This window comes from Augochlora pura, chromosome 1, assembly GCF_028453695.1.
Source record: "Augochlora pura isolate Apur16 chromosome 1, APUR_v2.2.1, whole genome shotgun sequence".
NCBI classification, from domain to species: Eukaryota; Metazoa; Arthropoda; class Insecta; order Hymenoptera; family Halictidae; genus Augochlora; species Augochlora pura.
Genome location: NC_135772.1, coordinates 21,251,898 through 21,266,791, shown reverse-complemented (window position 1 = coordinate 21,266,791; position 14,894 = coordinate 21,251,898). Strand labels below are relative to the sequence as shown.

The 14,894-nt window shown below is 48.7% G+C and overlaps 1 protein-coding gene across 13 annotated transcripts in view; it reads right to left on the bottom strand.

Moving 5' to 3' along the window:
• Window positions 1–14,894, bottom strand: part of Scalloped (TEA domain transcription factor 1 homolog scalloped) — an 89,515-nt gene that overhangs the window by 71,902 nt on the left and 2,719 nt on the right. The window contains exon 1 of one of the 13 annotated variants that reach the window (XM_078184118.1): window positions 14,430–14,450. The exons of the other annotated variants lie outside the window; for them this stretch is intronic. The gene's annotated coding sequence lies outside the window, so the exon portion shown is untranslated. Of the gene's footprint in view, window positions 1–14,429; window positions 14,451–14,894 lie in introns of those variants that run through there. 13 annotated transcript variants of the gene reach the window in all.

Here is a 14,894-nt window from a genome sequence, read left to right as displayed (position 1 = left end):
TAAGCGAAAGTAATTGGTAGATTGGCCGCTGGAGAAAACCGCATTACCTCGATCCAACCATCTATCCTTATAGTCTACTACAATTATAGTCTACAATCTATACTTTACAATCTACAGACATCGAGTTTTTCGACCCCTTTTCTCTCGAGAGGACTAAACGGACTTTTACATACTCGACAGAAAATGAATTTTATTCTTATTTATTCTATGTTCATTCTTATTTTACTATCATTATTTTCTACCTTTGTTTCGCGTGCTCGCTGCTGTAACGTTCTCTGTAATAAGGGATCCACCTCGTTCGCATAATTAACGCTATCACCATGATCATTAATATTGCCGTCATCGTTGTCGCTATATTTTGTTATTATTATCATGATTAAGTACAAGCTGTCGAGGTACCGTTCAACGCAAACAAACGTAATCTCTGGTGAAAGAGTAATTTCGAAATTAATTCCATCGGCGACAATCGTTCCGGATCGCGGATTTCCGATATCTCGGGTAATTTCCTTTGGCCGCTTTGAAAGGGTAGCACGAGAATAGATTGCAGGAGGCTGTGCAACAAGGAAAGAATGGCATCACGGTGGAAGATCAGGGACTAAAAGGAACACGAGAGTCGGTCGACCCTCTCTCTTTCTCCAGATCTCCCTTTTCGTTTCTTCTCCTCTCGGCTCGGCTCGTCTCGTCGCGTCGCGTCCCGTCCCGTCCCGTCCCGTCCCGTTTCGTTTGATTTCAGTTTCAGTTTCTGCCGCCCTCCTTTGTTCTCACGCCACTTTCCGGACCTAGTCCTCGCTCCTTCCCGCGCTTCGTATCTTTCGTTTCTACTTCTCCCTCTGCTGCATCTTCCACTATAATAGTGCCAACGATCTGTCTTGTCGTTTTTACGATTACACGGAAAGGGGAAAGCTCGAATATCGCCTGGAAGGGGTCGATGGAGGGAGGAGATGCGAAAACATCGAGGAAAGAAGAAAGAAAAGGGAAAACTAACGAGATTGTTTCGAGGTAAGACGACGACCTGCCGCTTTCGACGAATTCTTTCAAACGAGAAGGCGAAGGGACGTGAAAGTCACAGGTAAAGACGAGCACTTCTCGATGGGCGGAGCATTTGTACGCGCGAGACCGAAAGAAAATCTATGGTCGAATCGGCGATCGTAGGTAACGACGAGAATCGGTACACGAATTTCGCCTCGACAGGGAAGGTGTCGATTGGCAATTGCTGAAGCAGCTACCGTCGGGTCAAGGTTTCGTCAACTAGGAAAGAAACAGCAACTAGGCCACTTTCGAGGAATCTGGAAGTCTGGAAGATCGCGTGCGTAATTCTACGGTTCTACGGGCGTGGGGAAAGAAAAGAGAGGAGCGATGCTCGATCTACGGACACGGATCGTCCACGCCAGATGGTCCAAGATCGAGGATTACTTGTTTGATCGGAAGACCGTCTTTCAGAGATTCCAAAAGCAACCGCGACGCGCGAGTTCTCCGTCGAGGTCGGTGGCAAAAGGTGGACAACAAGAGAGGCAAGTATGCGAGCGCAAAGAGAACGAAGAGGCGTTCCGGAGGGAACACCGGCGTAGGCACGGGTAGATTTCGAAGTACGATCGAAAAAGGAAGGCGAATCCTGGATAAATTGACCGGTAGCCGAGGTCTGGTGGATCGGGGATCGAGGGAGAGGAGAAAGGAGATCGGGTATGGGCGATGGCAGGGAGTCGGAAACGAGAAGGCTATCGTGGGGTGGGTGTGTGTAACCCGCCCCGTTTCGAGTGCATTCGGCGAAAGGGGCCACGAGGAGAAGCTTCGGTTCGGTTCCGTTCCGTGCTGTTCCGTGAGAGTACGTGGACGATAATTCGGAGCCGCGCGGTCGACTCAAAGGACCCGCGAGACGATATATCAATGCCTTGCTTGCGGAACAATTCGAACTATCCGCGATACACAAAGAAAAATACCAAATCGAATGCCTGGAATAGCGACGAGCGGCCACGGCGGCTCCTTCCATCTTTCTCCTTCCATCTTTCTCTTTCCTTCTCTTTCCTTCTCGCTCCGACTCCCGCTCCTGAATTCTCCCCCCTCGGCCCTCTCGACCCACCCGATTCTCGGCTCTCTCGGCTCTCGATTCTCGACCCGTTCGGTCCCCACGGTGCCCACGGTGCCCACGGTGCCCACGGTCCCCATGGCCCCGCCGTCAGTTCTTTCACCCCGTTCCCGCCGATTCTCCCTTCCTCTACAGTCTACGCGCTATACTCTATCGAATCGTTCTCCTATTATTCCGCGAGCATCGCGTCTCTTCTCTCTTTCTACACGGCGAGCAGCAGCACCCGGCGCTTTCCCCGGGCTGTAGGACTGGCTGCTGCCGATGCCAATGGACTGCCACGCCGAGGAGGACTCTCTTCTCGGACCTCGAGAGCATTCATGCGTGCGCATCGCATCGGCCGTGTACGAGAATTCGCGGTCGCGGTCGCGGTCGTGGTCGAGATCGAGAATTTCCTGCGATCTCTCTCTATTCGTCGGCTAGAAATTACCCGACGCTGCGAAAGATTTTCCATTTACGATTTTAGATTTCAGATTCGCGACGATGCGAATCGATAAATATCGTTTCCGATCAATTTCATTCCCGTTCGAAGCAACGTAAATATCATCGGACCGATTCGATGATCAAACGTAGCTTCCTTCGATGGATATTCGTGTAACTCCAACTCGGAACACCGATTCGTCGCGACCGTGAGATTCTAGTCAATGGATAATTAATCGAAGCGGGTTTCCTTGACACACGCGTGAATCGAATGTTCCCCCAAGTTGCTCGATAAAACTGCTGGACAATATTTCGAGATAGCCGAGTGATTAAATTTGCCCACCGTACCTCTTAATTAGTCGATCGATCGATCGATCGAGCGAGCGAACCAGCGTCACAATCGAGAAATCAAGGCGTTGATTTAACCCGGCGAATGGAAATATCGACTGGGCAGGGAAAAGTCGGCGATAGAAGAAAAGAGCCGCTTGGGCACACGAGTGCGTGCGTGCGTGCGTGCGTGCGTGCGCGTACGCGAGCGCATGGAGCACGCGTCTTGTATCTGGTGCAGACCGACTATGCTATACGCCAATCGAATGATGGAGCAGTGGTTTGGTTATAATTGGATCAGTTTAGTTAGGTATTGCAAATATTGGCAGCCAGGGAAGCTGCCGGCGACCCAGTGATGAAACCTAATTGGGTAAGTCGGCCTGGCTTCGCGCCAAACGAACCAGCCCAGCTTCAAATTCTAGATACCCTACCACGATCATGCCTTCCATCTCGCCTCTATCCTCCATCCTCTATCCTGTCTCCTCTCGTTCAACCTCATCTCGCCTCGCCTCGCCTCGTCTCGCTTCCCCTCAGCCATTCTAACGGCGTTGTCGCCATGTCCGCCGAGGTACGGAAATTGACACGTAAATACAAGGCGGGTCGCCGCGTACGTGGAAACTGGAAATGGACGATGGGGAATTCGTTGGACCGACTGGTTTAATTGGACTGCGATGTTGCGACGAGACGCGACGAGACGCAACCGCGCGACGTCCAAATTGCATTGAAAGAGGAACAGGGATCCGAACGGGGCAGACTGGCTTGAACACCGGAAACGAATGCTTCGAATTATGTAAACAAGATCAACCGAAGACGGATAAACCGCGCTCGGTATCGCGAAAACGGGCAACTATTTTTCCAGAATGCGACAACTGCGTATATCGTGCAGTTGTCGTCGCCGGTGGATCTTTTCGAATCGAGCCGATCATTTTGAAACAGCGTGGAAATTAAAGAATCGTTGTAGGTGCTACGCGTTCGATTCATGGAAAATTGCGCGACTTTGAAAAGAAATTTCGGTACGGGGGACAAGGGTGAACGAACCGTAGGAGGAGACGAACGTGCTCGTCACTCGAGGTTCGAGATGCACCGTGCATTGTAAACGAGCCGGTCGCGACAAGTGTGCACTTGATAGTGTTGACCTTTCAATGACGCTAAGTTACTACTCCTCGCCGTCGCGTCGCTGTTGCCATCTCCACCGCTTCCTCCGTTCCCTTGCCGCCGCGCTCTTCGAGCACCCTTCCTCCACGCCTTTTAGAATTCTCACTCCTTTTCGGCGCGTTCCGCCGAATCCGATCCTCCTCGCGCCGATTTTTGAGAGGGCAACGAGGTCGTTAAACGTATTTCCCTGTCTCTGCGACGCTACGCCACACCCCGTCTATCGTGACACGACAAATTCACATCTTTCTAATTATCATCCACCAATGTTTCTTGAATATTCGAACGGCATAGAGCAGCCCCCGGGGACGGATACCTTCGAAACACGACGTTTTACAAGCTGCTCCAAACGACTCGAAAAATTAGAAAAAGAAAAGAAAATTAGATCTCGGCGACTCGTTCTGCGCGCGGAATACGTCGTATACGCGTCGATTCTGATAAAGTAATCGGCTTTTCGATACGAATAGGTGTAGGTAACGGGTGTCGATTCTTACCACGAACGAGGATCGAAGTTTATCGAGCGCGAACGGGCGATCGTACGCATACATATGTATACGGAACTGCGAACGTCGAGCCGAACGGGAAGCCTAAGTCAGCGGGCGACGGACCGAGGTCGCGACAAGTTCGAGGTTAATCGTTCGTTTGGCATGAAGCGCCTCTTTGACCGCCCAATCCGTGCCGCGTAACGCGAAAACGAAAAAAAAAAATAAAAAAGAAACGATACCGATGAGAATGTTCGATCGAATACACGGTACTCGATACGATATTACTGTCCGGCCATGATAAATCGAGAATCGATCGTCGTCAATCGTTTCATTAGATCTAACGTCGATTTAAAAAATAGGATTTCGAAAAGACGGATCAGACACCGCGGTTCAACGTTTTGAAACGATAGTGGACGATGGATAAACGATTTATCTGGAAACGCGCAGAGAGGAAAGATCGCTAGCGGCGTCGCACACGCGCGACGATCTCGCTTTTCTATTTCGCGTAAAGAACGTCGAATGAATTTTCCAAATATCATTATTGAAAATAGTAACGCGTAACGTAATATGAAGAGAATTTTTAGTTTCTTTTTCACGACATTTTCATCATATTTTAGCGACGCTACTGGTGCGAACACATTAAAAGAGATTTCTCTCGCTCAAGTTCCTGCGGAACCCGACGATTTTCGCGTAAAATGCTCGTCTCGTATGAAGAAGTGGCAACTACTCGATACTCGATTCTCGATTCTCGATTCTCGACCCCGACCGTGTACGGTCGCGCATGCGATTGTAAGTAAGTACGTTCTACTCTCGCACTCGTCCAAAGCGTACATATGTACAGAGACGCTGACACAGGCTGACGGCGGGGATCGCGTGAGCAAGAGAGTCCCAATCCCCGCAACGGGTGGCGCGGTCCCAATGAATAATTCACGAGAAGTTGCACAGTCACAGGGACCAGTGTGCCCATGATCATCGTAAGACACGCTGGCACTCTAGCCGCGGTCCCAGGTCTCGGGTCTCGGGTCTCGGGTCTCGGGTCCCTGGTCCCTGGTCCCTGGTCCCTGCTCCTTGGTCCATAGTTCCCTCGATACGCGCCCAGCACCGAACACGTCGCACCGACTAGAATTGCACGCTTACTCGCTTGCTTCTTCCTCTCCACTGTACGAATCATGGTACACGCTTTGCCCTAAATCTATTTAGTTGTATCTATAATACGTTTCAAAATCGTCGGAATCAGAAAACGGGATTACCCGTTTTCAAACTCGTGTTGACAATCCATATCGATTAAGATGGAATATTATAGCGAAAACAGCGGACCTTTCCGACAAAAATGTAACTCGGTATGCTCAGGGTCGTTTATAATTTTATTCGGTCATCTTTTCAACGGACATTTTAACGTACGCGTTCGAAACGGTCAAAAACTAGATGATCGAATATATTTATGCTCTGGGTCGACCTGGACCCGGGTCCTTGTCGCCCGACGATCGATCGAGAGAACTCGTCCCGTTGCCTGTGAAAACATTAACTAGTATATTTAGCTCAAAATGACAGGAAAAACGAATAATTTCGGAGCAAAGTACACTGTGCTTTACTTGCGAGAGAATAATTCTTTGGAAGACGCGAATAGTGAAGAGAGAGAGAGAGAGAGAGAGAGAGAGAGAGAGAGAGAGAGAGAGAGAGAGAAAGGAGGGAGGCTAAGAGCAGAGAAACAGTGCGTCAGCTCCCGCCAGAAATAACATGGATATACTTAGACGGCCCTCCGTGCAAGATCCAACCAAACCACGAACCATCTCCGAGATCATTCGAGTACTAATGAAAACTGCGCCGCTCCTCTCCTTGCTGTCGCCCCTTGCCCTTGTCTCTCCTCGGCCGTCGTTGCCGCTCCTCTCGTCTCTCCCCGATTCACCACGCCTCCTCCCGTCGGCGCCTCTTCGTCGGAATAAAGGAGCTCTCTACTCCCTATTATCGCCCCATACTCGATACCTTACCTCGCCGATTATCTGCTTGCTAAGAAACGATTCCGATTTCAATTCCGATTCCGATTCCGATTCCAAGAAGTAACATCGACGAACAGTTTTCAAACTAATCGTAAGATGGAAAATCGATACACATCGGCGAATAATTTTTCGCGAATCCGATCGATGACGAAAGACTGCTTATACCGACGAAACTATGACGAATCGAGCACCGTGCCAACAGGATGCAAGAAGAGGCTAGAGACCGTGCCAGCGAGCGCGACCGCGCGACGCCGAGAACACGGAGAAACCTATCCAACGATAAGTCTGTGGAGAGCGCTCGCAAAGAGGGACAACGGATGCAATTTTTCATCGAAGACGCAACACGAACTCGTCGTTGGTTGATTCTCGCTATTACGACGACGTATCGGTTACGACTGGACGCGCAACCGGCCAGACGGACGGTTCCGACTGCGAGAACCGCGGCGACCATTGTCAGCGACGAAACAACGCGAGCAGGATCCGCAATGGTTCGAAACGGTCCATGATCGCACGTTTGATCGTGACCGTTTTGGGTCAGTTCCAATCGTAGGTGAGCGGCCTCGTGGAATTTCAACGCGTGGAGCAGCTAAATCATCAAAGATTAATAATTAGTCCCGGAAAACGAGCAGCGGTACAAGCGTTCGTCTTGCGTTAGGATACGGACACGAGATACGACACGGGGACCGTTTCGGATTTGTCTCTATTGGTCCAAGGGACGCGAACGAACAATCTTAAGGCATCGATCAACGTACACACGATCGAGGTATGCAAAATGAAAAATGCCGATAGCAGTGTATTATGCACTCGTAGAATCGGTATCGAGCTACCGACGCAATGTTGCGCCTCGGCTTGGAAATTGGCCAACCCAGGGACATTATCGAGCTAGAGTATAACACAATTGAACCAGTTCGAATATTCGCCGCTACTTGGTTCAACCCGATCCTTGGTTCGACCTGCCGTCGCGTCGCGTCGAGGCGAGGCGAGGCGAGTAAGCCTCGTCGGGCAAATATTTAACAGCGGCTACGATTTTAAGCGCGATAAGCTTTTTCATCCGCGTTTCAACGAGAAAGCGACGCGCGATTCTTTGTTCGCAACAGTTGCGACTGTTCCGATTCTAGGCAATCGTGGAAGGAGCTCTCGACTAAAATTTTCCGTCAAATACGGTTTGAGATGGTCTCGCAACCCGTTGCGTTTATTTCGCATTCGTTCGAATGCAGTTTCATTCGACCGAGAGTTTTCTGCGACAGACGCGAGCCCGCGTTGACGCGCAACGTGTTGCGTGCGCGAGTTCATGGATTCGTAGCAAAGCTACCTGTTACATTTCTATGTAACGCGTACGCGTACACAATTGTAGCTCTCACTGCTCTGTATTTTGTTGATGAAACGCGGTAGCTTGTATAGGGCGGCCGTCGCGTCGCGTCGCGCCGCGTCGCGAGCGCTCGAGTTCGCCGATTGCTCGTCATGCAATGGATTATGCAGTCTGCACTTAGAAAGTTTCCCCTAGTCGACGACGATTCTCCATGGTTCGTCGCAAAGAGGAGCGTTTAGTTTCTCGTTGGTCAACATTTTTCGTTGATAACTCGTAAACGAAGCCGCGGATTGCATTTTCGCAGAGGAAAAAGTTGCTTCGAATTACCCGAGGAACCCCTCGTTTCACGATTGCGGACGACTTTTGAAATATTTGCGACCTTGTATATTTTGAAAAATAACGAAGACGTTCGAGGTGGTGAAAGTCATCGATCCACTGTATCGAAATCTGCTGTAACACGATAAGAAGACCATGATACGCGAGGGTACGCGACGTACGTAATTGTTCGCGTGGAAAATTCCTCGGAAAATTCGATCGCGAGTTTTGCAGCTACGGTAATCTGTCCTACGCTGTAACGAAGGAAAGACGGAAGATGAAGAGGCGCGAGGAAAGAGGACGTAGCAATTTAATCTTTCTCCGGTGTTGAGAGTTCTATATCGTTATGGCAGATGCGTCGTGTCCACGGTTTATTACATTTTTCCTCGCCTACCAGAACCAACTAATGGACTACTAGAAATAGTACCAAGGCTGCAGAGGGGACGACGCCTGCACCCCGGCCTCGACTCGACTCGGCCACGATTGCGATCGACGTCAACTAATTTCAAGTTTCTCCTATTTTTTCGAATTTTATTCCCGTCAACGCTTACACGCTTTTCTTTTTCTCATTTTACTATCGTCACTAGTCACAGACTGATTCGCGAATGTTCGCGCAAGACGTAAGACGGAAGACTGGAGAGACGTACAACGCAAGTTACCGGGGATCTGGACAATCGCGGACGCAGCCACGGACCAAGGAAAAGGATCGACGCGCTCGACCAACTTCTTTCAAACGTTTCAGATTTCCTCGAGTACCGGGTAAATTTCGTGGATTATCTCTGGCAACTCGATATCTAGCCTCGCGTAGCTGTTTTAAATGTTACCTGTATACTACGAACGAAATTTCGTTACCGGAGGAGGACGTAATCGCGAGAACTCGCAGTTTCAAAGTTACAACTAGTTGGGACGCTTCGAATAGCTAGGAACGCGCGCCGGAATTTTCGAAATGTTTCGCATCAAGAATTTTACGCGCGACCGATTTATACGGGTTAGTTCTACTCAGACTTTTGTCGAGAACGCGCGAATGCGACGCGTATCACCGGATTTACAAGTGTATGACCTTGATCTCTGCTTTATCGCAAATCGCGCGGAATCCGTCGCGTCCAAATATTTGATTCTTCTTCATTTTTGGAAACATCTAGTTTTTATCTATTGGTCGTTTTCCTTTCGGATAGCGTGAAAAATGTCGTTCTCGTGATTTCAAATGTTCAAAAGCGACGCTCGAAATAATGGTGAACCACGTGAAACGCTAAGGAGTTGTAACGATTTTGCTACACCTTCGATCGAGAGACCTGTCGGCAGAACTTTTGAGCAAACGTACAAGTGGTTGGCCGTTGACCACGCGAGGGTTAAAATTCGCGTATATTTCTCTTAGACGTCGGATCTCGAAACGTTGAGACGGAGCAGAACCACGGGACTCGACGCGTTGCAGCCAGATCCAAACCAGAAGAAGTTCTAAACAAGCTTCGTTTTCGATTGGGTGGCCGATACCTACATCGGAATCGCGTGATTGTGGCTCGATTGGTATGCAGACAAACTGCAGTGGGGTGCTGCTGCATTATTTCCGAAAGGGAAAAGTAGATGCCGAGAGAAACGAAGAGAGATGGAGAGACGGAGAGAGGCGACGACGACGGGACGGAACGGAACGGAACGGGACGGGACGGGACGGGACGGGACGGGACGGGATGAACGCGGGGGGAATCGTGACTGTGTACGCGTACATTCTACGGGGGAGGAGAGCACGAGGGAGAGAGCAGTGGCCAGGTGGTAAAACCACCCCATGATTTTCTGACCCGTGAAACTTCCCCGGGGAGGGAGCCAACCCCGCGCACGTTCTCAATCACGCGATTGAAATGCACACACGTTTCTCTGCGCTGAACCGAACAGATACGTGTACGTACACCAATCTCTATACCGTATACCGTATACCGTATAAACTCCGTGTATATACCGTAACGCCGTATACCGTATGCAATATGTATTACAGTATATGTACAGTATACCGATAAATTCTCTCCGGTAGGTAGCTATCTGTCGCGACCATGCCACGTATTCTATCGGCCGTCTTATTACCGGATATCGAGTATCGATTACTACCAGAAACATTTTCTCTCGTTTCGTAATAACGATCATAACGCGTCGCGTACACAACCTATCGCGCGCGCGCGCGAGCGCGCGAGCGTACGCCGTTCGCGAGAATAATACGAACGCACGCACAACACCGTAGGGGTACACAGAAGCGGGCGGGTTTTTACAACCGGCCACGGCCATCGAAACGGTAAATCACGACTGGACTAACAACCGAGGCGGCGCGGCGCGGCGCAACTTCTGCTTCCGGTTCCCGGTTGCCGGTTGCCGCAGCCTAGCCGATGCGGATCGACGATGACCAACGAGCCGATGACCAAATACTAAACAACTAAGTATGTATTATTTATCGAGAAAATGGAACGTTGATGCGGCGTTCGAGCAAGTTGAAAGGCTAGATTGAAAGGCTAGAACACGATCCTCAATTATTCGATCTCTCACCTCGTCGATGCTACTCGCGTTCCAGTATCTCGGAATTATTTCTGTAGATAGAATCGTTTCTAATAGACGATATTCCCGGTTACTAAAGAATCTTTGGTTATTAACGTCGATTGTAAAGGCTGCGATTGAAACGCCACGGAAATATTATATCGTGGACAAACGAGTAGATTCGATACGTATCGGCGCGTAACGCAGCCCGTTCGCAATTTTCATCGACCAAATTTCCACGGGTGAGCGGGTCTGCCCGCGCGAAACCGGTCGTCGGTTAATTTACTACTTTCAATTTTACACTATTAACGAGAGACCAAAAAAGTTTCGTTTCTCGATCCTTGGCTCAGCACACGAACTCGAACTCGACTTTATAAACGGCGCGGAGGATAGCAATAAAAATCAATGCTTGTATGCGACGTTTATTTCAACAACGAACTGTCGCGCGAAAATTGTCGTTCGCGCAAACAAACATTTATGATAAATTGTCGTCGAATCGAATGTCAGAGACTATTTGGTATCACGCGACTGCATACAATCACCGTTCGTTTTTAAGGAATTCGACGATTCATTTTTTAATGCAATCATTTAAAGTTCGACGTCGTCGCGATTGCAAAGAGACGGTCGAACAAGTCGCGTTAACGCAACGCGTACACCCCGTCGTTCACGAGTACGCGACAGCTACCACTTTCATCGAACAAGCGATGGACGGTAGGAATTAATGCTATGAAACGATGTATGTGTGTCAAGGTTATTTCGGATACATGTGCATAGCCGACGTTCACGGTATTCGTTTAATTAATATTATATTCTATCGTATCGGAGACAGTTAAAAAATGGTAATTTGTCTTCGCAGTAGTATTCGCGCAACGACGGATCATCTTGCTGAAAACCGTTGACGCGATTCGTGCTAGGTTGAGCTGGTGCCACCGGTTTAATTGTATCAAATTTGTCGAAGTAACGTTCGACCTTTCGCAAATCGATCTAGGGAACGACAACTTTTTCTGCGGCTTTTATCGGAGATAGACCGACTATTGGCGATGCACGCGAGCGGTCATCGAGCTTTCAGCAGGCACGTGCGTATTCGTGGTTCGAGCAGGGTCCGTCCTACAGAATACGAAATCTTTGAACGGCGGAAAGGCTGAAGACGATTGCTCGAAACTTTTCAAAGTTATCCTAGTCTTTGCTAAAAATACATCTAGCCACGTGGATATACGTAGACAAGAATAGATGAAAAAAAGAGGAAACGGAGCAAAGATCGCGACGATCTCTCAAAGCGATCCGCGCGTACAGTTTCGATTCAAGCTAAGAGAGAAACGTTGCTATTCGAGGAACCAACGAGTGCCGAGCGTACGGAAAAAGGCAAAGGAGTAACTCTAGAGGAGAAGACGTCGAAAGGAAAAAAAGAGACGGGCGAGCATACACCTTCGAAGGTAATTTTAGTTACTTGACAATTTGGCATCGTCTACGACAAATAGAAAGTGACGGGCTGCGAAAGAAAGCAACGGGAGGCAGAGCAGAGGCAGAGCAGAGGCAGAGCAGAGCAGAGGGTCGAACGGGAGAAGTAGAAAAGGAAAGAAGAGAGCAAAGAGACCGATGCAAGCGCGATAATCTATTTGCTCCTTCCGTAGCGCAACGGGACAAGAAGTCCTATTTATATCGCGAGAAGCCTCGCGGTTTAATGAGTCTAGCTGCTGTCACTGCTACTACCACTACCATTGCTGCCGCTGCGACAACTACTATTACCATTGCCATCGGTACTGCTGTACTACCAGTGTCGGATTACGATTCTATCGTGTATTCGATATTTGTTGCACTCTTTGCAAATTTAATCAGCTAATCAACATTTTAGTCCAAGTTGTGGCCTGATCTGTTGCAACGCGGATGAGATACGATACGGTTTGCGGAGTCCGAATAAATGTTTAATATTAGATTGCTGTTGCAATCTCTTTGAAAAGTGTGCAAGTTCCCGTAATTCTATTGTATAGTATGTTTTATTTTCTTTCATTTCCTTTAAATACAACGCATTTATAAAATATGCTATCACATTATACAAAATATCAAAACGTCGTTAACCAATTAGCTACTTCAAACGAGTATATACTGGCCGGAAACAATCGACTGGATAATCTGTCGTAACAGATTGTAATCGCATCGACCATTAAAAGCGTTCATTTTGACTGGAACAAACGATAAACGGTTGGCGAAAGGAAATGATGTTATCCGAGTTTCAATATTTGACAAGATTCGATAAGACGAAACGATAAAAGTCCACTATCGGGCGTAGAAAGTGAAGGCGCGTTTAGCGAAGGTGATACGAATATCGAATTCATCGATTACCGATTACCACCGCCGCACCGCTACCGGTTCCGCGGTTCGCGCGCGCGTGCACGGTCGTCGTTTCCCCCTTTGGAAGAAAAACAAACTGTTCGCCGAACAAGAACGAGTCGGTGCTAAAGGTAGAGGTGGTGTAATGGTAATGGTAATGATAGTGGTAGTAGCAGCGATAGTGGTGGTGGTATGGTAGAGGCAGAGGCAGAGGCAGAGGCAGAGGCAGAGGCAGAGGCAGAGGCAGAGGCAAAGGCAGAGGTAGGGCCAGAGGTAGTGGCGACGGTAGTGTTCGTGGTGGTGTTTGAGGTGAAGAGGTAGGAGAAGGAGGGCAGAACCGTCTCGATGAAACATACGGTTGTTGGGTTGTTGCACCTGCTACTTAACCGGCATCGTTCCTCGTGAATGGGAACCCAAGATTTTATCCGACTAGTTAAAAATTCGATAGCTATCGCGAGCTTTGAGAGGAACCAGCGATTTTTAACTGGCCCGACTGGATGCAAATGCATCGCCTTCGCTACGTCGCACCGCACCGCACCGCACCGCACCGCATCGGACCCGCGCGGTGATTAACAACTCTCAACTCTCGACCTAACCCAGACCATGACGCGACGCTCTTGCGGCTTCCGAAAGTTGCAGTTGCAATCGTCGATTTGCCAACACTGTGGATCGCTTCTATTCGTAATTCGCGCAATTCGATACAAACGTCCGATGCGACGGCTCTACAGCTATGTAAGCAGGTAGTAGTTACTCTCGAACTAAGCAACTTTGAAATTATCGTTGCAGGGTCTTCGTATAGCTGGTTACGTGTCGCGACAACATTAATTATTCGAGAAATTTCAATACCATACTAATTCGGTAGAACGCGCGATACCAAACCTTAGATACCAAACAATCTGGGAAGCAAATGAAACGTCGAGATCGTTTCTTTTAAGAAGAAATCGTACCGACGCAAGCGCGTATACAACGGGCATAGAGTGTAAACAGTAAAAAAGAATTCGATCGTTGCTACGTTCGACACCAAAACGTATTTTTCTGTGCAATTGTTTCCGGAACGGTGACCATAACTCGTCCGTCGACGAAACGTTTGGATCCGACGCCAACATTCGTTTGAAAGAAAAAAATTGAAGGAAACGTTTTCGTATAATTTCGGAGAATTTTCTTTCCAGAAACGTTCGGCCAACGCGATATTCTCTTGTCACGCTTTCCTACGGTAAAAGGAAACCACGAAAAACCTACTTGGTATACATACGACTGAAACGATGCACCATTATTTTTCTAATCTTGTCAACCTGTCAACGTCGTCGATGTATCGATGACAGGGAACCGAATGCAATGCCAATCCGAAAACTCTATATTCTACATAATCGATGGCAAAAATCTTTTTCGAATAGTGTACCTGACTGTACGGTCTAGCGGCCGCGATAGCAGGCCAAGTATCCGATTAAATTTATGTAATGGCGTGTTTCCATGTCAGCTAGGAATTATTTTTGATAACCTACTGCGATAACGCCATTCTGCTAGTCGCCGCCACTCGAATATTCCAGCGACGTTGATCGTTCGCAACCGTGTGCTCGCTAAACGTCGCACAAAGCTCGAAACAAGGTTCGTTGTCGGTAAACAAATCGAGTTTGGCGGCGTTCTCGTTTCTCGAACCGTGACTTTCGACTGGCTTTTCAACGTTACCGTTTCCTCTACACTGGGGCTTTACCGGCCGAGCGAAAGGGAAAGATCCGTGACGTAAACAATGGAAACCGAAAGATAGTCTTTCCTACCGTTCCTAGATTTCCTTCGAACGTAAAAATGCTCGGTATCGGAGAGACGGCGTACACCGTCGAATGGAATCGGTAAAGTCGTTCGAAAACGAAAGTATCGCGTACGTGGTCGGAAAAAGCCGTAAAAAGTCTTCGAAAGAAACGCGTGTTCCGACGGCGAGCGTCCAGCACGCGATGCGACGGTACGTGTGG